The 25,604-nt window shown below is 43.7% G+C and overlaps 1 protein-coding gene and 1 non-coding gene across 3 annotated transcripts in view; one reads left to right on the forward strand and one right to left on the reverse strand.

Moving 5' to 3' along the window:
• PDE6D (phosphodiesterase 6D) overlaps window positions 1–25,604 on the forward strand; it is a 65,458-nt gene that overhangs the window by 25,140 nt on the left and 14,714 nt on the right. The gene's annotated exons all lie outside the window — the stretch shown is intronic.
• Window positions 399–508, reverse strand: LOC115893327. Its single transcript, XR_004053344.1, has one exon. It is a non-coding gene; the product is annotated as a U6 spliceosomal RNA (small nuclear RNA).

A 25,604-nucleotide genomic window follows, 5' to 3' on the forward strand; every position in this document is an offset into this window, starting at 1 on the left:
CAGTTACATTTATTGGGGAGAAGCATATGTGCATTAAAAATTAGAAATATGGCCAGGCGCGGTGGCTGAAGCCTGTAATCCCAGCACTTTGGGAGACCGAGATGGGCGGATCATGAGGTCAGGAGATCGAGACCATCCTGGCTAACACAGTGAAACCCTGTCTCTACTAAAAAATACAAAAAACTAGCTGGGCGAGGTGGTGGGCACCTGTAGTCCCAGCTATTTGTGAGGCCGAGGCAGGAGAATGGCATAAACACAGGAGGCGGAGCCTGCAGTGAGCTGAGATCCGGCTCACTGCACTCCAGCCTGGGCCACAGAGCAAGACTCCGTCTCAAAAAAAAAAAAAAAAAATTAGAAATACGTACATCAAAATATTAAACCCAGTAATCTCTGGGTTTTAAGATTACAGTTATTTCTGTTTTGTCCTTTGTTTTCTTTTTTTTAAGGGGCCATGCTTATCTTCTCTGTATCATTCCAATTTTAGTATATGTGCTGCCCAAGCAAGCACTGTCCTCTATTTTCCAAACTTTCTATAACAGTCATTCCTTTGGTAAAGGAAATATATGTGTAAATATACTTTTTAATAACTGTGATCACATTATACGTGTTTTGTAAACTGCTTTTTAATTAAAAAATATTCTTCCTGTTCACATATCAGTACATTATGAACATACCATTAAACATTATTAGTTAGGCTTTTATATTGTTTAAAGTGAATCCTGACCCAAGATAACTGAATTTTTACCTTAATTTTATTTACATACTGATATGGAGTTTTTAAGAAATTGACTGTTTAGCCGGGCGCAGTGGCTCACGCCTGTAACCCCAGTACTTTGGGAGGCTGAGGCGGGCAGATCATCTGAGGTCAGGAGTTCGAAACTAGCCTGGCCAAGATGGTGAAACCCTGTCTCTACTAAATACAAAAATTAGCTGGGTGTGGTCGCACGCTCCCATAATCCCACCTACTGGGGAGGCTGAGGCAGGAGAATTGCTTGAACCTGGGAGGTGGAGGTTAGAGTGAGCCGAGATCATGCCATTTGTACTCCAGCCTGGGCAACAAGAGCAAAACTCCATCTAAAGAAAAAAAATAAATTGTTTAATTCTTGAACCTTTTAGTGTTTGGAAATTGCCCTGGTCCACAGGAGGGGACATGTTTAAAAGGAGATGTCAGGCCGGGCACGGTGGCTCAAGCCTGTAATCCCAGCACTTTGGGAGGCCGAGACGGGCGGATCACGAGGTCAGGAGATCAAGACCATCCTGGCTAACCCGGTGAAACCCCGTCTCTACTAAAAATACAAAAAACTAGCCGGGCGAGGTGGCGGGCGCTTGTAGTCCCAGCTACTCCGGAGGCTGAGGCAGGAGAATGGCGTGAACCCGGGAGGCGGAGCTTGCAGTGAGCTGAGATCCGGCCACTGCACTCCAGCCCGGGCGACAGAGCAAGACTCCGTCTCAAAAAAAAGGAGATGTCTGTTGGGAGGCCGAGTTGCTTGAGCCCAGGAGTTCAAAACCAGCCTGAGCAACATGGCAAAACCCTGTCTCTACTAAATATATAAAAAATTAGCCAGGTGTGGTGGCACACATCTGTAGTCCCACGTACTCAGGAGGCTGAGGTGGGAGGATCACCTGAGCCCAGGAAGTTGAGGCTGCAGTGAGCTGTGATCGTACCACTGTACGCCAGCCTGGGCAATGGGAGTGAGACCCTGTCTCAAAAAAAGAAAAGATATCTGGAAGTGAGGTTACGTCAGCCCTTCTCTAAGGCTTTTACAACAGTAGTCAGTTGAATACTATCTTTTTTTTTTTTTTTTTTTTTTTTTGAGCACTTAAACCTAACACACAGAGCTTGACTTCACTTTCTCAGAAGATGCTTCACCACAGGGAATTTTTTTTTTTTTTTTTTTTGAGACGGAGTCTCGCTCTGTCGCCCGGGCTAGAGTGCAGTGGCCGGATCTCAGCTCACTGCAAGCTCCGTCCCCCGGGTTTACGCCATTCTCCTGCCTCAGCCTCCCAAGTAGCTGGGACTACAGGCACCCGCCACCTCGCCCGGCTAGTTTTTTTTTGTATTTTTTAGTAGAGACAGAGTTTCACCGTGTTAGCCAGGATGGTCTCGATCTCCTGACCTCGTGATCCGCCCGTCTCGGCCTCCCAAAGTGCTGGGATTACAGGCTTGAGCCACCGCGCCCGGCCCACCACAGGGAATTCTTAATGATGTTTGGATTGCAACCTGTGGCTGGAATTATATTTCTAAACTTTCTCTTTAAATCTTTGGTTTAGGGCCAGGTGTGGTGGCTCATGCCTATAATCTCAACACTTTGGGAGGCCAAGGTAGGTGGATCACTTGAGGCCAGGAGATAGAGATCAGCCTAGAACAACAGAGGGAGACCCTGTCTCTCAAAAAAAAAAAAAAAAAAAAAAAAAGCTGGGTATAGTAGTTTGCACCCGTGATCCTAGCTTCCCAAGAAGCTGAGGTGGGAAGAATCGCTAGCACCCAGGAGTTCAAAGCTGCAGTGAGCTTCATTTGTGCCATTGCACTCCAGCCTGGGCGGCAGAGTGAGACCCTGTCTTTAATAAATAAATGAACCTTTGATTTGGTTGGAATTGTGCTTCAAGACAACCAATATCTCTTACAGTTTGAGTTTCCTCTGCAATAATATGTACATTATGATATGGAAAGCTGGAAAATCCTTAGAGCAACATCTTGTAAACCTCAGTGGTGTATGATGGCCAAGCTATGTTGTAATCAAATAAAGTCAAGTATATCTTCTTTCCCAAACCTTTGGGAATAAATACCACTCCAACAACTTCAACAAAAGAAATTATCTGCCCCCAAAACTGTTCTGTTCTTGCCCCAGTCTGCTTGCATTATAGGGGAAGAGAGTAATTTTGCTAGTGGTCTCTTTATGATGAAAAGGAAAGAGACATGTTCTTTAATTAGAGAACTTTTATAAAGATACACAGTGGCTTATTCTGCAGGACAAAAGCTCTGTCGTCACATTTTTACCTCTTTTAAACATTGCTCTACCAGAATCTGTATATAAAAGTTTCAGAAATGAGGGCCGGGCGCGGTGGCTCAAGCCTGTAATCCCAGCACTTTGGGAGGCCGAGACGGGCGGATCACGAGGTCAGGAGATCGAGATCATCCTGGATAACACAGTGAAACCCCGTCTCTACTAAAAAATACAAAAAACTAGCCGGGCGAGGTGGCGGGCGCCTGTAATCCCAACTACTCGGGAGGCTGAGGCAGGAGAATGGCGTAAACCCGGGAGGCGGAGCTTGTAGTGAGCTGAGATCCGGCCACTGCACTCCAGCCTGGGCGACAGAGCGAGACTCCGTCTCAAAAAAAAAAAAAAAAAAAAAGTTTCAGAAATGCACAATTTTTATTTTCAGAGAAATAGGCTTTATATATGTAATTTTTTTTTTTTTTTTTTTGAGATGGAGTTTTGCTCTTGTTGCCCAGGCTGGAGTGCAATGGCACGATCTCGGCTCACTGCAACCTCCGCCTCCCAGATTCAAGTGGTTCTCCTGCCTCAGCCTCCTGAGTAGCTGGGATTACAGGCATGCGCCACCAACTAATTTTGTATTTTCAGTAGAGATGGGGTTTCTCCATGTTGGTCAGGCTGGTCTCAAACTCCCGACCTCAGGTGATCCACCCGCCTCAGCCTCCCAAAGTGCTGGGATTACAGGTGTGAGCCACCATGCCCGGCCTAGGCCTAATATTTTATTTACAGAGTTGAATTCTAACAGAGCTTTTAAACTTAGCATTCTTGAGAAGAAAGATTACAAGGCACGTCATGACCTAAAGTCTTCAGAAGTTGTACTTATTGGTACCTAAAGGATGTAGGTTCCTTTGAGTAGTGTTTGATCTGAGTTTGTGCCTTAACCTGAGACTGTGGCCCCATCGACTTTGGGTATCTTGTCTGGGCATGCAAATCAGGAAGAGATGAGACACCTGGGTATGGCACAGTGCTGAAAAATGATACAAGTTAGTGAGTGGATATTCAGCTTCAGAGGCATGTTTTAGACACTGATATTTATCTTATCTCACAGGGCCTGATCACAGGCAAGCTGAAGATGGTACTTTGTACAAGCCTCCATTGTAGATAGTCCTTCTCATATTGCATTGCAATTATTTTACCTGGTGGTTTCCCTACCTGGAGAAGAACTCCAGGGACCAGTGCAGGAACCATGTCTTATTAATCATAGTATATCCTGGCCCTGAGCCTAACACTCATAATTGTTCAGTAAATGTTGGGCAAATGAAATGTCCAATTCAGCTTATAATCAAAACGGCATATACAAATCCAGATTAATTTGACCTTTGTTTTTTCTTTTATACCAATTATGTGATGATCATTACTTAATACCAATAAGTCTTTACACTATTGTACCTAACTAGTCTTTTTTAAAAAATGTAGGCCGGGCGCGGTGGCTCAAGCCTGTAATCCCAGCACTTTGGGAGGCCGAGACGGGCAAATCACGAGGTCAGGAGATCGAGACCATCCTGGCTAACACGGTGAAACCCCGTCTCTACTAAAAAAATACAAAAAACTAGCCGGGTGAGGTGGCGGGCGCCTGTAGTCCCAGCTACTCGGGAGGCTGAGGCAGGAGAATGGCGTGAACCCGGGAGGTGGAGCTTACAGTGAGCTGAGATCCGGCCACTACACTCCAGCCTGGGCGACAGAGTGAGACTCCGTCTCAAAAAAAAAAAAAAGTAGAACAACTGTGAAGTTGGTAACTATTCTGCAGGAAAGATGGAGAAAAATAATTAAGAAACTTTAAACCTAAAATTATATCAAAATTTGAGGACTAGATTTTTTTTGTTGTTTTTGTTTTTGAGACAGGGTCTCATGCTGTGGCCCATGCTAGAGTGCAGTGGTGCATTCTCAGCTTCAGTCTTTGCCTCCTGGGCTCAAGCAGTCCTCCCAACTCAGCCTCCCGAGTAACTGGGACTACAAGCGCATGCTACTATGCCAGGCTAATTTTTGTCTTTTTTGTAGAGATGGAGTTTCATCATGTTGTCCAGGCTAGTCTTGAATTCCTGAGCCCAAGGAATTCACCCTCCTTGGCCTCCCGAAGTGCTGGAATGATAGGCCTCAACCACCATGCCCAGCCAGATTTTTAAATTTTTTTTATTTTTAGAGACAGGGTCTCACTCTGCCACCCATACTGGCGGGCAGTGGCACTATCATAGCTCAGGGCAGCTGTGGAACTCTGAGACTCAAGCAATCCTTCCACTTCGGCCTTCCAAAGTGCTGGAATTACAGGCATAAACCACTGTACCTACCCAAGGATTAGATTTTTAGACTTGATTTATCTGACGATGTGTGTATACTATACTGCCTGTCAGTATAGTACCTTGACTCTTAAATAAGATATGAAAACACAAAATTAAAGAGTATTTCTTGAGCCGGGCTCAATGGCTCACACCTGAAATCCCAGCACTTTGGGAGGCTGAGCCAGGTGGATCACGAGGTCAAGAGTTCGAGACCAGCCGGGCCAACATGGTGAGACCCCATTTCTACTAAAAACACAAAAATTAGCTGGGCATGGTGGTGCATGCCTGTAATCCCAGCTACTCAGGAGGCTGAGGCAGGAGAGTCGCTTGAACCCAGGAGGCAGAGGTTGCAGTTAGCCAAGATCGCACCATTGCACTCCAGCCTGGGCGACAGAGCAAGACTCCGTCTCAGAAAAAAAAATAATAATAATATGTCTCTGGGCCTGGTGTGGTGGCTCACACCTGTAATCCCAGCACTTTGAGAGGCCAGGATAGAGGATCCCTTGAGACCAGGAGTTCAAACCCAGCCTGGGAAACATAGCAAGACTCTATCTCCGTTTAATATATATATATATATATATATTATATATTTTATATATATATATATCTGTCTCTGTTTAATATATAATATATAAATATATATATATCACTGGCCACAAATGCTAATATATTCGATAAATTAAATGAGTGAGATACATGTTTCATTTTTGGATACGTAGCAAAGTTATTGCCCTAGAGTTTTATTTTGGTTTCTTAACCATTAGTCAAAAAGTATCTGTAGTTGTCAGCTTGGAATTTGTTCATCCTAAGTAATAGTTTTTTTATTTTTAAAAAGAGAGGCTGGGCAAGGTGGCCCATGCCTATAATTCCAATGCTTTGGGGAGGTCAAGGTAGGAGGATTGCTTTAGCTTAGGAGTTTGAGACCAGCCTGGGCAACATAGTGAGATCCTGTCTCTACAACAAATTGGGTGCAATAGCATATGCCTGTAGCCCCAGTTACTCAGGAGGCTAAGGTGGAAGATGGCTTGAGCCCGAGAGTCCAAGGCTACAGTGAGCTGAGATCACACTACTGCACTCCAGCCTAGGTGACAGTGTGAGACCTGTCTCAAAAAATACATATATATACAATTTAAGATTGGTCCAGAATATATACTACATTTCAGTATGTGCCAAATTGCTATTTAAAATGAGTTCCAGCCAGGCACCGTAGCTCCCGCCTATAGTCCCAGCACTTTGGGAGGCTGAGGCAGGTGAACTGCTTGAGCTCAGGAGTTTGCAACCAGCCTGGGCAACATGGCAAAACCCCATCTCTACCAAAAAAAAAAAAAAATTTTTTTTAAGATGGAGTCTCGCTCTGTTGCCCAGGCTGGAGTGCAGTGGCACAATCTCAGCTCACTGCAACCTCCGCCTCCCTGGTTCAAGCAGTTCTCGTGCCTCAGCCTCCCGAGTAGCTTGGATCACAGGCATCTGCTACCACGCCCAGCTATTTTTGTATTTTTAGTAGAGATGGGGTTTCACCATGTTGATTAGGCTGGTCTCGAACTCCTGACCTCAGGTAATCCACCCGCCTCAGCCTCCCAAAGTGCTGGAATTACAGGCATGATCCCCCGCACCCAGCCAAAAAAAATGTTTTTAAAAGATCAAGGGGCCACACATGTCCAGGCTGGATGTAATGGCTCACGCCTGTAATCCCAGCACTTCGGGAGGCCAAGACAGGTAGATCATCTGAGGTCAGGAGTTCAAGACCAGCCTGGCCAACATGGCAAAACTCCATCTCTACCAAAAATACAAAAATGAGCTGGGCATGGTGGCGGGGGTTGTAATCCCACCTACTTAGGAGGCTGAGGCAGGAGAATCGCTTCAGCCTGGGAGGCAGAGGTTACATTGAGCTGAGATCACACCACTGCATTCCATCCTAGGTGACAGAGTGAGACTCCATCTCAAAAAAAAAAAAAAAAAAAAAATCAACCAGAAGTATTGCCTGGATCTTTATCCCACTATTTCCCAGTTCTTTAATATTAAGGTTTTTAATATTTGTAAAACTTAGTTTTCTCATCCGGAAAATGAAGTAATAGATGTAATGAGACCCAATTTACAGGATTTTATATATGTAAAGCCCCTAATACAGGGCTTGGCACACTGACTGTAATGACATGAAGTCAAGTATGAGGAAACAACACCTGAATATTAAAAGTTTAAATGTGGCCGGGCGCGGTGGCTCAAGCCTGTAATCACAGCACTTTGGGAGGCCGAGACGGGCAGATCACGAGGTCAGGAGATCGAGACCATCCTGGCTAACACGGTGAAACCCCGTCTCTACTAAAAATACAAAAACTAGCCAGGCGAAGTGGCAGGCGCCTGTAGTCCCAGCTACTCGGGAGGCTGAGGCAGGAGAATGGCATAAACCCGGGAGGCGGAGCTTGCAGTGAGCTGAGATCCGGCCACTGCACTCCAGCCCCGGCGACAGAGTGAGACTCTGCCTCAAAAAAAAAAAAAGTTTAAATGTAAGAGAAAAATAATAGTGCACAAAAGCTAGTAAGAACGCCTATATACTCAGAGAAAAGAGTACATTTGGACAATATTAATACTTATCTAGTGAGTACTTACTGTATTCCAGATGTTCTGTTATTTTTATACATGGCATCTTACTGAATCTTCACAAAAATCATGTCTTTATTACATTACAGAGTTGAGGCAAACTAAGCCATAAGAAAGCCCAAGACCACTTAACTGTTAAATGGCAGAGCCATGATTATACCCAGGGCTATGAGACTACACCTGTGCTTTAACTACATTGAATACTGATGGGAGGAGAGGGAGTGAAACTAATGTGAAAGAATGCCAGAATATGGATAAGTGAAAAGAGAGGAGAGGAAATCAAGAGTAGGAAAAACAAAAAAGGTTTGAAGAGATGTTGTCACATATAGGGACAGGTTATAGTGATTGATCTTCTTTGGCTGGAGCAGGTGTTTTTTCAGGTGGAGACAACCTGCACAATTAAGAATGTTGATCTAGGGTGTCTAGACTTGATCCAGTGAGGGGAGAAGCATTGAAAGGTTTTGAACAGGAAGGTGACATGATACAAGTGATATTTGAGAAAAATTAGTCTGGCAGCAGTATGCAGACTGGATTGGAATGGAGAGGGAGATAAAGCAGTTCGGCAGTTCTTGCAGAAGTTCAACAATAATGTGGAAACATGACAGTGCATTTCAGTGGAAGAAATATCAGGACCTGGTGACTATCTGGAAAGGAAGGTCAGGGGAGGTCATGAAAGGCAATGTCTAAAGGCACAAAGCTTTCCGGCAATTTTGGCATGAAAATAATGTCACCTCCTTCACCAGATTAGAAACCTTGAGAATAGGCTGTAAGTGGCTCCCTGACTCTTCTGTAAACTTCCTGTTTTCCCAAAATGCAGACTCCTGCAGGCACCAGTCCCTTCTGGTGGTGTCATCTCCTTTCTTTATATTCCACCCAGTTCTCCTCAACACCACTGCTGTCCTGTCAGAAAGCCCTTTCCATTATAAACAAAATCCCCTACCTCATGGAGCTCTTCATGGAGCCCTCCTTCCATCTTCCTACCCTCACTGAAACCTGACCCTCCCCCATGGAGGCAGCCTCCTCAGGAACCCTCTGGGAACTCAGCTGCTTCTCCTTCACTTTCTCTAAGGGATGGGCTCAGGGGGCCAGTCTGACAGGTGAAAATTTGCATTTCCCTCATATTTTGCCTAGTGCTCTTTTCAGATGTTTGTCTTTTTCTTATCATATATAAGTGCTTATTATATAGTAAAGACTTTGTCTCTTTGCTTGTCATATTATAAATATTTTTCTAGTTTTCATTTGACTTACCTTCGTTTACCATGATTTTGAGTTACAAAAGATTTTGTTTTTACTTTTGAACTACTTTTTAAATTAAGTTTAATTATTCAGGTAATAATTATCCTTGTAAAAAATTATAATAGGGCTGGGCACTGTGGCTCACACCTGTAATCCCAGCACTTTGGGAGGCCAAGACGGGAGGATCGCTTGAAGCCAAGAGTTCAAGATCAGCCTGAGCAACATAGTGATACCCTGTCTCCACAAAATATATATATATTTTTTTTAATTACAACTATTTATTTATTTATTTCTGAGACAGAGTCTTGCTCTTTTGCCCAGGCTGAAGTGTAGTGGTGCAATCTCGGCTCACAGCAACCTCCACCTCCTGGATTCAAGCAGTTCTCCTGCCTCAGCCTCCTGAGTAGCTGGGATTATAGGCATGCACCACCATGCCCAGCTAATTTTTTTGTATTTTTAGTAAAGACACAGTTTCATCATATTGGCCAGGCTGGTCTCGAACTCCTGACCTCATAATCTCATAATCCACCCACCTCAGCCTCCCAAAGTGCTGGGATTACAGACATGAGCCACCACGCCCAGCTAATTACAACCAATTTTATTTGAGTCTCTCTAGAGACAGTTTCACTATGTTGCCTAGGCTGGTCTTGAACTCCTGGGCTCAAGTGATCCTCCCATTTCCATCTCCCAAGGTTCTAGGATTGCAGGTGTGAGCCACCACACCTAGCCTGAGACTCTTTATTAAATTTTGTTTTGTAATAATTTTTTACAATTGTATTTATATTTGAGGGAGATGGGATTTTACCATGTTGCCCAAGCTGGCCTCAAACTCCTGGGCTCACGGGATCCTCTCACCTTGGTCTCCCAGATAGCTAGGATTATAGGTGCTCACCACCATACCCAGCATCAATTGAGTATCTTTTGACCTCCATCCCAAACCCTACTCCCCCAACTCAGATCCGGAACTTATTTTGTGGAATTATATACTTTGATCTTTATCATTTCTTCTTTTGCTTTTCTCCTTAGAGAGGTCTTCCTCATCCTCACTTAGGTCACATAAGTATTCACCTGTATTTTCTTTGCATCTAAAGAAATTGGCCAGTTGGAACATATTATAGTGTGTAGTGTGACATAACCATTTTTCTTAACTGATTTGAAATTTAGCATATATAAAAGTCTTATTAACATCACTCAAGTCATACCTAGGTTTTCTAGTATATCAATATGTATTTTTATGCTATTAGTATTAATAGTATCATACTATTGTAGCTTGAAGTATACTTTAGTATATGAATGTGCACCACTACCACCTACATATTGGACGTTAACTTTTCCATTTCATCCTTGAGATTCTTAAAGGGCCTCCTTTTAGCCACCTCCTTCACCAGACTGTTACCAACTCTTTTCTTCTCTCTAAAATATAATTGCTTTTCTCCCTTGAATGCCTTAATTTTTAGAAAGTACCATTGTTTTCTGGTTACCTGGGTTCAAAACCACTACCATCAGCAGCTCTCTCCGCAACTATTAACTCATCTGCATCTTTCCACTACCCTAAAATCTGTAATTCTCAGGGTGACAAATAAACACCCTCGCAACAGAGGACAAGAAACGGAATTTCCAAAAACTCCTCTTAGTCCTTTGAGCAATTCCTCTTTAATTTCACTTGCCTCATTTCTCTATTGAAATTTTGTAATGATGTTACTGGAATATTGTTTACTCTGATATTACTAAGGAAAAAAAGCTAAGGTTGAAACATAAATAAAGTAAAACAATGGGATATCGAAGGCCACTAAGAAAAGCACAGCTTTAGACCAGTCTGGGCAACATGGTGAAACCTCATCTCTACAAAAAATACAAAATTAGCTCAGGGTGGTGGCACACGCCTGATCCCATCTCCCCAGGAGACTGAGGCAGAAGGATCACTTGAGCTCTGGAGATAGAGACTGCAGTAAGCTGACATCGTGCTGCTGCACTCTAGCCTGGACGACAGAGTGAGACTCTGTCTCGAAAGAAATAAAGAGGCTGGGCGCGGTGGCTCAAGCCTGTAATCCCAGCACTTTGGGAGGCCGAGACGGGCGGATCACGAGGTCAGGAGATCGAGACCATCCTGGCTAACACGGTGAAACCCCGTCTCTACTAAAAATACAAAAAAAAAAAAAAAACTAGCCGGGCGTGGTGGCGGGCGCCTGTAGTCCCAGCTACTCGGGAGGCTGAGGCAGGAGAATGGCGGGAACCCGGGAGATGGAGCTTGCAGTGAGCCGAGATTGCGCCACTGCACTCCAGCCTGGGCAACAGAGCCAGACTCCGTCTCAAAAAAAAAAAAAAAAAAAAAAAAAAAAAAAAAAAAAAGAAAGAAATAAAGAAAGAAAGAAAGAAAAGAAAGCACAGCCTTAGAGTTTTGAAATATCTTAGAAACAAGTGGCCCTCTGGTGTGGATGTACATATGGGTATCTTTGCCTATTTTTTTTTTTTATTTTTAACTGTTTGTTTTTTGAGACGAAGTCTAGCTTTGTCACCCAGGCTGGAGTGCAGAGGCGTGATCTCAGCTCACTGCAACCTCTGCCTCTCGGGTTCAAGCGATTCTCCTGCCTCAGCCTCCTGAGCAGCTGGGATTACAGGTGCCACCACAATGCCCCACTAATTTTTGTATTTTTAGTAGAGATGGGATTTCACCGTGCTGACCAAGTTAGTCTCGAACTCCTGACCTCGTGATCCACCACCTGCCTTGGCCTCCCAAAAGTGCTGGGATTACAAGCGTGAGCCAATACGCCCAGCCCTTTTTTTTTTTTTTTTTTTTTAACAGTTTTGCTCTGTCTGCCAGGCTGGAGTACAGTGGTGCAATCTCGGCTCACTGCAGCCTCCACCTTCTGGGTTCAAGCGATTCTCATGCCTCAGCCTCTCAAGTAACTGGGACTACGGGAATGCGCCACCACACCCAGCTAATTTTTGTATTTTTGGTAGAGATGGGGTTTCACCATGTTGGCCAGGCTGGTCTCGAACTCCTGACCTCAGGTGATCTGCCCACCTTTGCCTTTCAAAGTGCTAGGATTACAGATGTGAGCAACTGTGCCCGGCCAACTGTATTTTGAAATAATTTTAGACTCACAAGACATTGCAAAAAAGTACAATGAGTGTTCATGTACCTTTCATCCACTGTCCTTCAATGATAACATCTTACTGATATGCCATTATCAAAACCAGGTAATTGACATTGGTACAGTATCACTAACTACTGTCTTACTGGGATAACATAAACATATGCTTTGTAATTAGCCTGAGTGTTTACTTGTAAATAACCATGCAAAACAGTCATGGAACCAGCTGCTTTTCAGGTGTTTTATTTATAGCCAGACTTAGCTATGTGCATTAAAAGAAAAATGTGAGAAGTTGAGCAAATAAAAGGGTCAGAGGAACTTAATGGACTTCCCTGCCACAGCTAGCTCTTCCTTTTGTTCTTTCCTCAGACAGATACATCAGCATTCCCCAAGTAGCCAACCAAAAGTTTCACGGATAGCAGATTACTTGTCCTGTTGGGTGTGTTCTGTGTCCAGTTTGACCATTTCCAGGGGAGGAGCAAAATCAAGTTAAGCAAGGGAGGGAATCTGTAGCCTCTACTGTTGTTACAAGTCAAAAGCAAACCCCGTAGCCCTCCCCTGTGGCTTCAGACTGAGACAAAGGAAAATAATGTCGACAGAAACAAATTAACAGAAGCCACCTCTGCCCACCATTACTAATATATCATAGAATTTCAGGTTCTCTTGGTCACACAGAATTAGTGCTGCCCTGGAAATTGTTTCAGCTACAGATAGTTTGGTCTTGGCCCTTGCTTGAGGCAGTATTGAAAGTGTATGCTTATTATCAAGTGTGGTTGATAAAACTGTGATGCATTTCATATTCTTTGGCTTGAAAGAAATGTAACTTTATAAAGATGTCAGAATTTTTTTTTTTTTTTTTTTTTTTTTTTTTTTGAGATGGAGTCTCACTCTCACCCAGGCTGGAGTGCAGTGGCGCAATCTTGGCTCACTACAACCTCTGCCTTCTGGGTTCAAGCGATTCTCCTGCCTCAACCTCCCAAGTAGCTGGGATTACAGACATGCACCACCACACCCTGCTAATTTTTGTATTTTTAGTAGGGACAGTAGGGACAGAGTTTCACTGTGTTGTTGAGGCTGGCCTCAAACTCCTGACCTCAAGTGACCTGCCGGCCTTGACCTCCCAAAGTGCTGGGATTACAAGCGTGAGCCAGTACGCCCAGCCAATTTTTTTTTTTTTTTTTTTTTGAGATGGAGTCTTGCTCTGTTGCCCAGGCTAAAGTGCAATCACACAATCTCAGCTCACTGCAAGCTCCGCCTCCTGGGTTCACGCCATTCTCCTGCCTCAGCCTCCCGACTAGCTGGGACTACAGGCGCCGCCCGGCTAATTTTTTGTATTTTTAGTAGAGACGGGGTTTCACCATGTTAGCTAGGATGGTCTCAGTCTCCTGACCTCGTGATCCACCCGCCTCAGCCTCCCAAAGTGGTGGGATTACAGGCGTGAGCCACCGCTCCCAGTCAACTTTTTTTTTAAAGAGCTTGTGTGGTAGGAAAAGAAATATTGGGCCGGGCGCGCTGGCTCACGCCTGTAATCCCAGCACTTTGGAAGGCTGAGGCGGGCGGATCACGAGGTCAGGAGATCGAGACCATCCTGGCTAACACGGTGAAACCCCCGTCTCTACCAAAAAATACAAAAAAATTCGCCGGGCATAGTGACGGGCGCCTGTTAGTCCCAGCTAGTCGGGAGGCTGAGGCAGGAGAATGGCGTGAACCCAGGAGGCGGAGCTTGCAGTGAGCCGAGATCATGCCACTGCACTCCAGCCTGGGCGACAGAGCAAGACTCCATCTCAAAAAAAAAAAAAGAAATATTAAAGTCGTGTTGTAACAAATTTAATTTTGGTTTTTTAAGAGGTTCACTATCTAAATGGGGTATGATCTTTAGAAGTTATCTAACATGACTCAAATTCTTTCCTGTCACAATGAAGCCCCTGACCAATAATGGATGTGCTATACCTTAAAAATTACAGTGAATAGCTGGGCTCCGTATCTCATGCCTGTAATCCCAGCACTTTGGGGAGGCTGAGGCAGGTGGATTGCTTGAGCTTAGGAGTTCAAGACCAGCCTTGACAACATGGTAAAACCCCATCTCTACAAAAAATACAAAAATTAGCTGGGTGTGATGGTGTGCGCCTGTAGTCCCAGCTACATGGGAGGCTGAAGTGAGAGGATCACCTGAGCCTGGGGAGGTAGAGGCTGCAGTGAGCCCTAATGGTATCACTGCACACCAGCCTGGGTGACAGAGTGAGACCCTCTCTCAAAAAAAAAAAAAAAAAATTAAAGGAATTCCATGGCTGGGTGCAGTGGCTCATGCCTGTGGTGATTTTTTTTTTTCTTCTTCTTCTTTTTTTGGGATAGAGTCTCACTCTGTCACCCAGGCTGGAGTGCAGTGGCATGATCTCAGCTCACTGCAACCTTTGCCTCCCTGGTTCAGGTGATTCTCCCACCTCAGCCTCCCAAGTAGCTGGGATTGCAGGCACCCACCATCATCATGCCTGGCTAATTTTTGTGTTTTCATAGAGACGGGGTTTCACCATGTTGACCAAGCTGATCTTGAACTCCTGACCTCAAGTGATCCTGCCCACCTCTGCCTCCCAAAGTGCTGGGATTGCAGACTGGGCGTGAATCACTTTCATAAGCAATCAGCTTCCCCAGAATTGGGAGCCTATGACTGAAGTCAGAATTGTCATTGGTTTCAGCACTTTGGTGCTTATAGAAGTGCTTAAGACTTAGTTTTTCTGGGTCTTTTTACAAATAAGTTGTTCTTTATTTCATTACAAAAAAAAAGCACTGTAATTTTTAAAATTTATAATAGCAATATCTTTGTCATTTCGGGCTGCTGTAACAAAGTGCCAAAGACTGGGTGGCTTATATACAACAGAAACATTTCTCACAGTTCTGGAGGTTAGAAGTCTGAGATCAGAGTACCAGCATGTTCAGGTTTTGGTGAGAGCCTTCTTCCAGGTTGCAGATTATTGTTTTCTCATATCCTCATGTGGTTCAAAGAAAGGAGAAAGCTCTCTAGGGTCCCTTTTGTAGGGCAGTGATCCCATTCATGAAGGTTCCACCCTCATGGCCTTATCACCTCCCAAAGCCCCACCTCCTAATACCGTCACATTGGGGGTTAGGATTTCATGTATGAATTTGGAGGGGACATAAACATTTAGTTTATTAATGTTATGTATTAATATTAATGTAAGAAATAAGGGTAAAATTTAGTCTTTGGAAGAGAGGATAAGAAAGGTGGTAGCAGAGCAAAAACAAGAAGATTATCCTTTTATTGTTGCTCTGTAACCTTGGCCAGGGCACTTAACTAGTCTACTTTATTACCTTTCTCTTAGTCTCATCACACAATGAGAAACTGCCATTCTTTGGAATAAGTTTTGCTGCATGGCATTAATGGTGTTCTCATATGAAAAAAAGACAAAAGCAGGCTGGGCATGGTGGCTCATGCCTGTGATGCCAGCACTTTGGGAGGCCAAGGCAGGTGGATCATTTGAGGTCAGGAGTTCAAGACCAGCCCGGCCAACATGGTGAAACCCTGTCTCTACTAAAAATACCAAAAAAAAAAAAAAAAAAATTAGCCTGGCGTGGTGGCGGGTGCCTGTAACCCCAGCTACTCAGGAGACTGAGACAGGAGAATCACTTGAACTTGGGAGGCGGAGGTTGCAGTGAGCTGAGATCGCACCACTGCACTCCAGCCTGGGCAACACAGGGAGACTCCGTCTCAAAAAAAAAAAAAAAAAAAAACAAAAACAAAAGCCGTTTTCTTCTCGCAGCAATGGAAGTGAAGACTATAGAGATGATATATTTTAGAGAGATTCTCTTGGGGTAATATGGCTGGCTTTACTCTGCAGTTGGTACATCTGGGGCAATTGTAGCCAGCCTCTGAAAACAATAATTGCTGTCTTTGTTACTCCCATTTTCCTCTGTCATGGTTACCTCCACAGGGATCTTCTAAGTTAGGGAAAGGTTTATTCCCCCCTCCTTTATCATCTTTGTCTGATATGGTCCTATGGTCATCATAACACTTGATTGGGTCCCTGAAAGGCCACTCAACTCTTTTAATGTTGCTGATGTTTGAAGCCTTATGAGAGGCTGGATTCACTGTGCCTGGATGAGAATGGGTGTAGGAAGGGGTGTAAAACAGAAGGGGAAACGAGAGAGATCTTTGAGCCACAATGTAAACTTTCAATACTAAGCTAAGAAGTTAGCACTTTTCTCTGAACAGTGAAAACCTATTGAAGGTTTTTAAAGAGGAGGTAATTATATGATCCAGTTTGTATTTTACCACTGGCACTCTTGTCACGTGTATTAGATTGTAAAAGCCAGATTAGAGGGGTTTCTTAAATTTTTTATCTGTTATTTAATGTATTTCCATGCAAAAGCTCATCTATGTGAAAGCTGGTGGTTTTTTATATTTTTATTTTTTATTATTTATTTTTATTTTATTTTATTTATTTATTTATATATTTTTGAGACAGAGTCTTGCTCTGTCACCAAGGCTGGAGTGGAGTGGTGCGATCTCGGCCCACTGCAAGCTCCGCCTCCCAGGTGCACACCATTCTCCCGCCTCAGCCTCCCAAGTAGCTGGGACTACAGGCGCGTGCCGCCACGTCCAGCTAATTTTTTTTTTTTTTTTTTTTTTTTAAAGTAGAGACAGGGTTTCACTGTGTTAGCCAGGATGGTCTCAATCTCCTGACCTCATGATCCGCCCTCCTCGGCCTCCCAAAGTGCTGGGATTACAGGCGTGAGCCACCGCACCCGACCGAAACAGCATTTTTAACAAGGTCATGGAACCACCCTTTGAGAAACAATGGACCAGAGACTAAAGGAGAAAAATTAATTGGGAGGCTGTTGGACCAATAATATAAAAGAGAAGGCTGGACGCAGTGGCTCACTCCTGTAATCCCAGCACTTTGGGAGGCCGAGGCGAGCGGATCACGAAGTCAGGAGACTGAGACCGTCCTGGCTAACACAGTGAAACCCCGTCTCTACTAAAAATACAAAAAATTAGCCGGGCGTGGTGGCGGGTGCCTGTGGTCCCAGCTACTCGGGATGCTGAGGCAGGAGAATGGCATGAACCAGGAGGCGAAGCTTGCAGGCGAAGCTTGCAGTGAGCTGAGATTGCCTCACTGCACTCCAGCCTGGGCGACAGAGAGAGACTCCGTCTCAAAAAAAAAAATACTCAAATCTCTCAAATGCAATTTCTGCTCTGTATATATCTAATATTTAATATATATAATACAAGTATAAAAGTAGACTCAAGCCTTATCTCTAACACAGAATAGGATGAGCAAAGAGATTAAGATTAATATATGAGCAGCACAAAAGACTGTAGCAGGTTTTCCAGGAATTACAAGGTTTTGAGTGAATAAAACTCAAGTCAAACATTAATTAATACAAACAAGCTTTCAGTTGTGTTTTCCTTTTTGAAGATTTTAGAGAAAGAATAAGATAATGATATATGCTTTTATTAGAGAATTTGAAGTTGTTCATAAAAAGTTACTTCCATAATTTGCCTCTTTCAATCCTGAAGAATTATGGTATAATAATGTCCTACGCTTGCTTATATCATGTTTTATAATCTCTAAACCATTTTTGTAGGCATTTCATATAATCCTGGAACAACCATAAGGCCTTCATATTATCTGTTGTTTACACATTAAATCTCAGGCAGGTTAAATGACTGATCTAAGATCACAGCTGCTACGTGATAGAACTTGGACTCCAAAGCAGGTGTTCTGCTCTAAACCAACTGTATTTTCCCCTCTTGCAGCTTTTCCTTCTGACTATAAACTAACATGCCCTATGGTTTCTATCTTCCCCCATAACTCAAATGAATTCCTGAGACTTACATGTAAGTATCTCAAATAAGTATTTTTAAGCAGATTTCTTAGTGTTGAAATACTTTCATCTTGGCGATAAAAATTTAGGTATCAGAACAGTCATTTGATTTAAAAAAAACAGCTGGACTGATATAAATAAATGATTGAATAAAACAAATGGGGAGAGAAGATAAATCTCCAGTGTATAATTCCAAGTAATTCATATGGTTATTTATCCCTCAAGGAAGTAGAGCATAATTCACCACTCCTTAAGATGTGCCGGGTATAGTAACTCCCTTCCAAAGGGGACAGTGTGGAAAGGAGAGGAAAAGAGTAACTTCACAATGGAAGAAACTGACAACTACCCTCACCCAGGTGATGAAGGTTAACATCAGCATCTATCAGTCATGTTGATAGCATGTATCCTTGATATTGATGTGATAAAAATGATGCTACCTCTGTGGTCTTCCTCCCAAAAAACCCATAACTCCAATCTAATCATAAGAAAAACATCAAATACCAGTTTATGGATTTTCTACAGGATACCTGACCAGTTCTCAAAACTGTCAAGGTCATCAAAAACAAGGAAAGTCTGAGAATCTCTTACATCCAAGAGGAGCAATAACATCAATATTGGTTCATTAGTTGTGACAAATGTAAGATGTTAATAATAGAGTAAACTGGGTGTGTGATAAATGAGAACTCTACTATTTTGTAACTTTTCTATAAATCTGAAACTGTTCTTGGCTGGGCACAGTGCTCATGCCTGTAATCCCAGTATTTTGGGAAGCCAAGGTGGGAGGATCACTTGAGACCAGCCTGAACAACATAGTGAGGCCCCATCTCTATAAAAAATGTTTTTAAAAAATTAGCCAGACAATGTAGTAAGTGCCTATAGTCCAGCTACTCAGGAGGCTGAAGTAGGAGGATCGACTGAGCCTGGAAGGTCAAGGCTGCAGTGAGCAGTGATTGCAACACTGCATTCCAGCCTGGGCAATGAAGCAAGACCCTGTCTCAAAAAAAAAAAAAAAGAAAGAAAGAAAAAACTATTCTAAAATAAAAGGTTTATTTAAAAAAAAAAAGAATAGAATTAACACCTGATAAAACAATTTATTTCTTGGTGAATTGTTATGAATTGAAATGTTTTAGATTTTCCATCCCTAGATTGGTAATGAGGATTTGAGGTAACATCATTAGAGGATTATCTCAGTATCATTAATAAGTGTCCAACTTGCATATGAACTGTTTTGAAGGAGATGAGTAAATAAGTTATTTGGTTCTAACTAGAAGGAACCCATAAAATTATGAGAATAATGTCCATATATAAGGTAACCCTGAATATAATGTAATCTCTTATCTTTCCAGTGAAAAAATATTTTTAAAAAGTGATGTGAGGCCAGGCATGGCGGCTCACTCCTGTAATTCCAACACTTTGGAAGGCCAAGATGGGCAGATCACTTGAGCTCAGGAGTTCAAGACCAGCCTGGCCAACACAGTGAAACCCAGTCTGTGCTAAAAAAAAAAAAAAAAAAAAAAAAAAAAAAAAAAAAAAAGGTTAGATGGGCATGGTGGCACACGCCTGTAATCCCAGCTGCTTGGGAGGCTGAGGCAGTAGAATCTCTTGAACCCAGGAGGAAGTTGCAGTGAGCTGAGATCGCACTTCAGCCTGGGCGACAGAGCAAGTGAGTGAGACAGAGTGAGTGAGACTCTGTCTTAAAAAAAAAAAAAGTGATGTGGATGAAATAGATATATATTTTCACATATATAACTAAAACCATAAATTTTATCAAATAATATATGAATTTAAAAATATTGTCCCCCTCTATACTACCTGTCGTTTTAAATGAAACATTGCCCAAAATTTTTAGATGCAACTTTAACATTAATACCTGGTACATAGTAGGTTATATTAGTTTGTTTTAATGCTGCTGATAAAGACATACCTGAAACTGGGGGGAGAAAAGGTTTAATTGGACTTACAGTTCCACATGGCTGGGGTAGCCTCAGAATCATGGCGGGAGGCGAAAGGCTCTTACATGACAGCAGCAAGAGAAAATGAGGAAGAAGCAAAAGCGGAAGCCCCTGATAATCCCATCAAATCTCGTGAGACTTATTCACTATCACAAAAATAGCATGGGAAAGACCAGCCCCCATGATTCAATTACCTCCCCCTAAATCCCTCCCACAACACATGGGAATTCTGGGAGATACAATTCAAGTTGAGATTTTGGTGGGGACATAGCCAAACCATATCATTCTGCCCCTGGCCTCTCCAAATCTCATGTCCTCACATTTCAAAACCAATCATGCCTTTCCAGTAGTCCCCCAAAGTCTTAACTCATTTCAACATTAACCCAAAGGTCCACAGTCCAAAGTCTCATCTGAGGCCAGGCATGGTGGCTCACACCTGTAATCCCAGCACTTTGAGAGGCCGAGGCAGGTGGATCACCTGAGGTCAGGAATTCAAGACCAGCCTGCCCAATATGGCAAAACCCCATCTCTACTAAAAAATACAAAAAAGGCCGGGCGCGGTGGCTCAAGCCTGTAATCCCAGCACTTTGGGAGGCCGAGACGGGCGGATCATGAGGTCAGGAGATCGAGACCATCCTGGCTAATACGGTGAAACCCCGTCTCTACTAAAAAATACAAAAAACTAGCCGGGCGACGAGGCGGGTGCCTGTAGTCCCAGCTACTCGGGAGGCTGAGAAAGGAGAATGGCGTGAACCCGGGAGGTGCAGTGAGCTGAGAGCCGGCCACTGCACTCCAGCCTGGGCAGCAGAGCAAGAGTCCGTCTCAAAAAAAAAAAAAAAATACAAAAAACTAGCTGGGCATGGTGGCAGGTGTCTGTAATCTCAGCTACTCAAGAGGCTGAGGCAGAAGAATCGCTTGAACCTGGGAGGCAGAGATTGCAGTGAGCTGAGATCACACCACTGCACTCCAGCCTGGGCAACAGAGTGAGACTCCATCTCAAAAAAAAAAAAAAAAAGTTTCATCTGAGACTTTGCCTTGCCTTGGCAAGTCCCATCCACCTATGAGTCTGTAAAATCAAAAGCAAACTAATTACTTCCTAGATACAGTGGGGGTACAGGTATTGAGTAAATACAGCCATTCCAAATGGGAGAAATTGGCCAAAACAAAGGGGTTACAGGGCCCATGCAAATCTGAAATCCAGCGGGGCAGTCAAATTTTAAAGCTCCAAAATGAGCTCCTTTGACTCCAAGTCTCACAAACAGGTCATGGTGATGCAAGAGACGGGTTCCCATGGTCTTGGGCAGCTCTGCCCTTGTGGCTTTGCAGGGAACAGCCTCCCTCCTGGCTGCTTTCACCAGCTGGCGTTGAGTGTCTGTGGCTTTTCCAGGCACATGGTGCAAGTTATCGGTGGATCTACCATTCTGGGGTCTGGAGGAGAGTGGACATCTTGCAGCTCCACTAGGCAGTGCCCCAGTAGGTACTCTGTGTGAGGGCTCTGGCCCCACATTTCCCCTAATCACTGCCCTAGCAGAGGCTCTTTATGAGGGCCCTGCCCCTGCAGCAAACTTTTGTGTGGGCATCCAGGCGTTTCCATACATCTAAAATCTAGGCAGAGGTTGCCAAACCTCAATTCTTGACTTCTGTGCACGCACACGCTCAACACCACATGGAAGCTGCCAAGGCTTGGGGCTTCCACCCTTTGAAGCCACAGCCTGAACTGTGTACATTGGCCCCTTTTAGCCATGGCTGGAGCAGCTGGGACACAACACCAAGTGGCTGCACACAGCATGGGAAGCCTGGGTCTAGCCCATGAAACCACTTTTTCCTCCTGGGCCTCTGGGTCTTTGATGGGAGGGCCTGCAGAGAAGTTCTCTGATATGGCCTGGAGACACTTTCCGCATGGTCTTGGGGATTAACATTAGGCTCCTTGCTACTTATGCAAATTTCTGCAGCTGGCTTGAATTTCTCCCCAGAAAATTGGTTTTTCTTTTCTATCACATAGACTGCAAATTTTCCAAACTTTTATGCTCTGCTTTCCTTATAAAACTGAATGCCTTTAACAGCACCCAAGTTATCTCTTGAATGCTTTGCTGCTTAGAAATTTCTTTCACTAGGCCGGGCGTGGTGGCCCTGTAATCCCAGCACTTTGGGAGGCCGAGTTGGGTGGATCACAAGGTCAGGAGATCGAGACCATCCTGGCTAACACGGTGAAACCCCGTCTCTACTAAAAAAATACAAAAAAAAAAAAAAAAAAAACTAGCCAGGCGAGGTGATGGGCGCCTGTAGTCCCAGCTACTCGGGAGGCTGAGGCAGGAGAATGGCGTAAACCCAGGAGGCGGAGTTTGCAGTGAGCTGAGATCCGGCCACTGCACTCCAGCCTGGGCGGCAGAGCAAGACTCCGTCTCAAAAAAAAAAAAAGAAATTCCTTTCACTAGATACCCTAAGCCTCTCTCAAGTTCAAAGTCCAGAAATCTCTAGGGCAAGGGCAAAATGCCACCGGTATCTTTGCTAAAACAACAAGAGTCACCTTTGCTCTAGTTCCAACACATTCCTTATCTCCGTCTGAATTTTATTGTCCATATTGCTATCAGCATTTTGGGCAAAGCCATTCAACAAGTCTCTAGGAAGTTCCAAACTTTCCCACATTTTCCTATCTTCTTCTGAGTCCTTCAAACTGTTCCAACCTCTGCCTGTTACCCAGTTTCAAAGTTGCTTCCACATTTTCAGGTATGTTTTCAGCAGTGCCCCAATCTACTGGTACCAATTTACTGTATTAGTTTGTTTTCACGCTGCTGATAAAGACATACCTGAAGCTGGGAACAACAAAAAAAAAGGTTTAATTGGACTTACAGTTCCACATGGTTGAGGAGGCGTCAGAATCATGGCGGGAGGTGAAACCATCTTCTTAAATGACAGCGGCAAAAGAAAATGAGGAAGAAGCAGTAGTGGAAACCCCTGATAAACCCATCAGATCTTGTGAGACTTAATTCACTATCACAAGAATAGCATGGGAAAGACCAGCCCCCATGATTCAATTACCAACCCATAGATCCCTCCCATAACACGTGGGAATTCTGGGAGATAAAATTCCAGTTGAGATTTTGGTGGAGACACAGCCAAACCATATCATAGGTTGTCAGTAAACATGTATTAAATGAATGAATGATAGTTTGAGATCAGATATATGGAGGGCCCTGGATTAGTCTGTGAGGATCCACTGAAAGTCTTTTTTTTTTTTTTTTTTTTCTTATTTCTATATTTTTAAATTTCCTAGTGTGTTTTTCAAAATACCCACTTGACATCAGAGAAAGTCTTTGACTAGGAAAGTAATATACCAAAGGTGAAGTGGAATTTAGCCTCTCCTCAGAAGAGATACAGATACCACAAATTTTCTGCCCAGGGGAGGATAGTCAAGTGTTGGCATGGAGGCACAGAAGGAGCCCCAACTTAGAAGTCAGGCAGATGCGTGCATTCAGAAACCATTGTGGACTCAGTGTTCCCAAGAACCTCTCAGGGGAGGTGCCACTGACACCAGGACCTGAGGCTGTGAAGAATAAGGTCAAGAGTATTCAGACTTCTTGGCACAGGTGAGAAGAGGTATTAGTGTGTTAGAGAAAGACGTAAGAGGCTTTTGTGCCTAGGGCATAGTGATTGAGGGGCCTTGTAGACCATGGAAAGAACTCAATTTTTTTAAATGCAGAGGAAAGCCAGGGATTGACATCTAACTTATAGTGTTTTTTTGTTTGTTTGTTTGTTTGTTTTGTTTTTGTTTTTTTTTTGAGACGGAGTCTCGCTCTGTCGCCCAGGCTGGAGTGCAGTGGCCAGATCTCAGCTCACTGCAAGCTCCGCCTCCCGGGTTTACACCATTCTCCTGCCTCAGCCTCCCGAGTAGCTGGGACTACAGGCGCCCGCCACCTTGCCCGGCTAGTTTTTTGTATTTTTTTAGTAGAGACGGGGTTTCATCATGTTAGCCAGGATGGTCTCGATCTCCTGACCTCGTGATCCGCCCGCCTCGGCCTCCCAAAGTGCTGGGATTACAGGCTTGAGCCACCGCGCCCAGCCTAACTTATAGTTTTAAAAAACCCCTTCCTTCTATGAAGAGAATGGAGAAGGAGGCAAGAATGGAAGCAAGGAAACCCAGTCAGAATGCTAGATGGGAGATGATAAAGAATTAATTGTCATTGATAATAATAATATAATGTAATTATAATTATATAATTATAATAATATTGATAATTGATTATAATATAATTGTCATTGATAATAATAGCTAACACATGGCTTACTAATGCTGAGGACTGTTCTAAGCACATTTTATGAGCCAGGTCATTTAAATGTGCTCTCCGGTTAGCACTCTCTTTCATTCTTAGTATCATAGGCCGGGTATGGTGACTCACGCCTGTAATCCCAGCACTCTGGGAGGCCGAGTCAGGCGGATCACCTGAGGTCAGGAGTTCAAGACCAGTCTGGCCAACATGGTGAAACCCTGTCTCTACTAAAACAAAAATTAGCCGGGTGAGGTGGTGCGTGCCTGTAATCCCAGCTACTCGGGAGACTGAGACAGGAGAATCGCTTGAACCTGGGAGGCGGAGGTTGCAGTGAGCCGAGATTGTACCACTGCACTCCTGCCTGGGCAACAAAGAGCAAAACTCCATCTCAAAAAAAAAAAAAAAAGAAAAGAAAATATCATAGTTTGGATGATAAATTACACGAAACTATGAACCAGCCAATTAACATTTTCAGAGGAGCTTAACACTTGGAATGCTTAGTCTTCCTCGTGTGCTCAATTTCAAACTGTCTTATGAAACTCAACTAACCCAGAGAGCTATATAAAATTAAAGTAGGAAGAAAACTGTATGGGATCTTATCTCCAAATTTTCGGAGACTCTTCCTTTTTGTTGCCTTCTGTCCTGGCTCTGTCTCTTAGTTCTCAGTTGTATGTGGGCCTTTCTGTGTTTTTTTCAGTCTTTTTTTCTCCTTCACTCTGTCCCTGTGTCTCTCCGTCTCTGTGTGTCCCCTGTGTTTCTTTTCTGTTTCCGCTTTTTATCTTCCCCATTCCCTCTCACTCTCTATTCTCTTAGCCTGATTTATCTTTCTTCCTCCTTCAACTGGCCAGTGAGGTATGGGCATGTAGTGTGGATCTGTTTATTATATAAAAAATGATGTTGACTATTTCCATTTAAAACTAATCAAGACTCTCAGAACCAGTGTACTCATTCCAAAATACTCCTACATGATTGTTACAAACTAGTTTAACAGGGGTGTCCAATCTTTTGGCTTCCCTGGGCCACATTGGAAGAAGAATTATCTTGGACCACACGTAAAATACAGTAACAGGCCAAGCACTGTGGCTCACGCCTGTAATCCCAGCACTTTTGGGAGGCCGAGGCAGGTGGATTGCTTGAGGTCAGGAGTTCGAGACCAGCCTGGACAACATGGTGAAACCCCATCTCTACTAAAAATACAAAAAATTAGCCGGGTGTGGGGGCGGGCACCTGTAATCCCAGCTACTCAGGATGCTGAGGCAGGAGAATCACTTGAACCTGGAACATGGAGGTTGCAGTGAGCCAAGATTACACTACTGCACTCCAGCCTAGGCAACAGAGTGAG

This window comes from Rhinopithecus roxellana, chromosome 14 (genome assembly GCF_007565055.1).
Source record: "Rhinopithecus roxellana isolate Shanxi Qingling chromosome 14, ASM756505v1, whole genome shotgun sequence".
NCBI lineage: Eukaryota > Metazoa > Chordata > Mammalia > Primates > Cercopithecidae > Rhinopithecus > Rhinopithecus roxellana.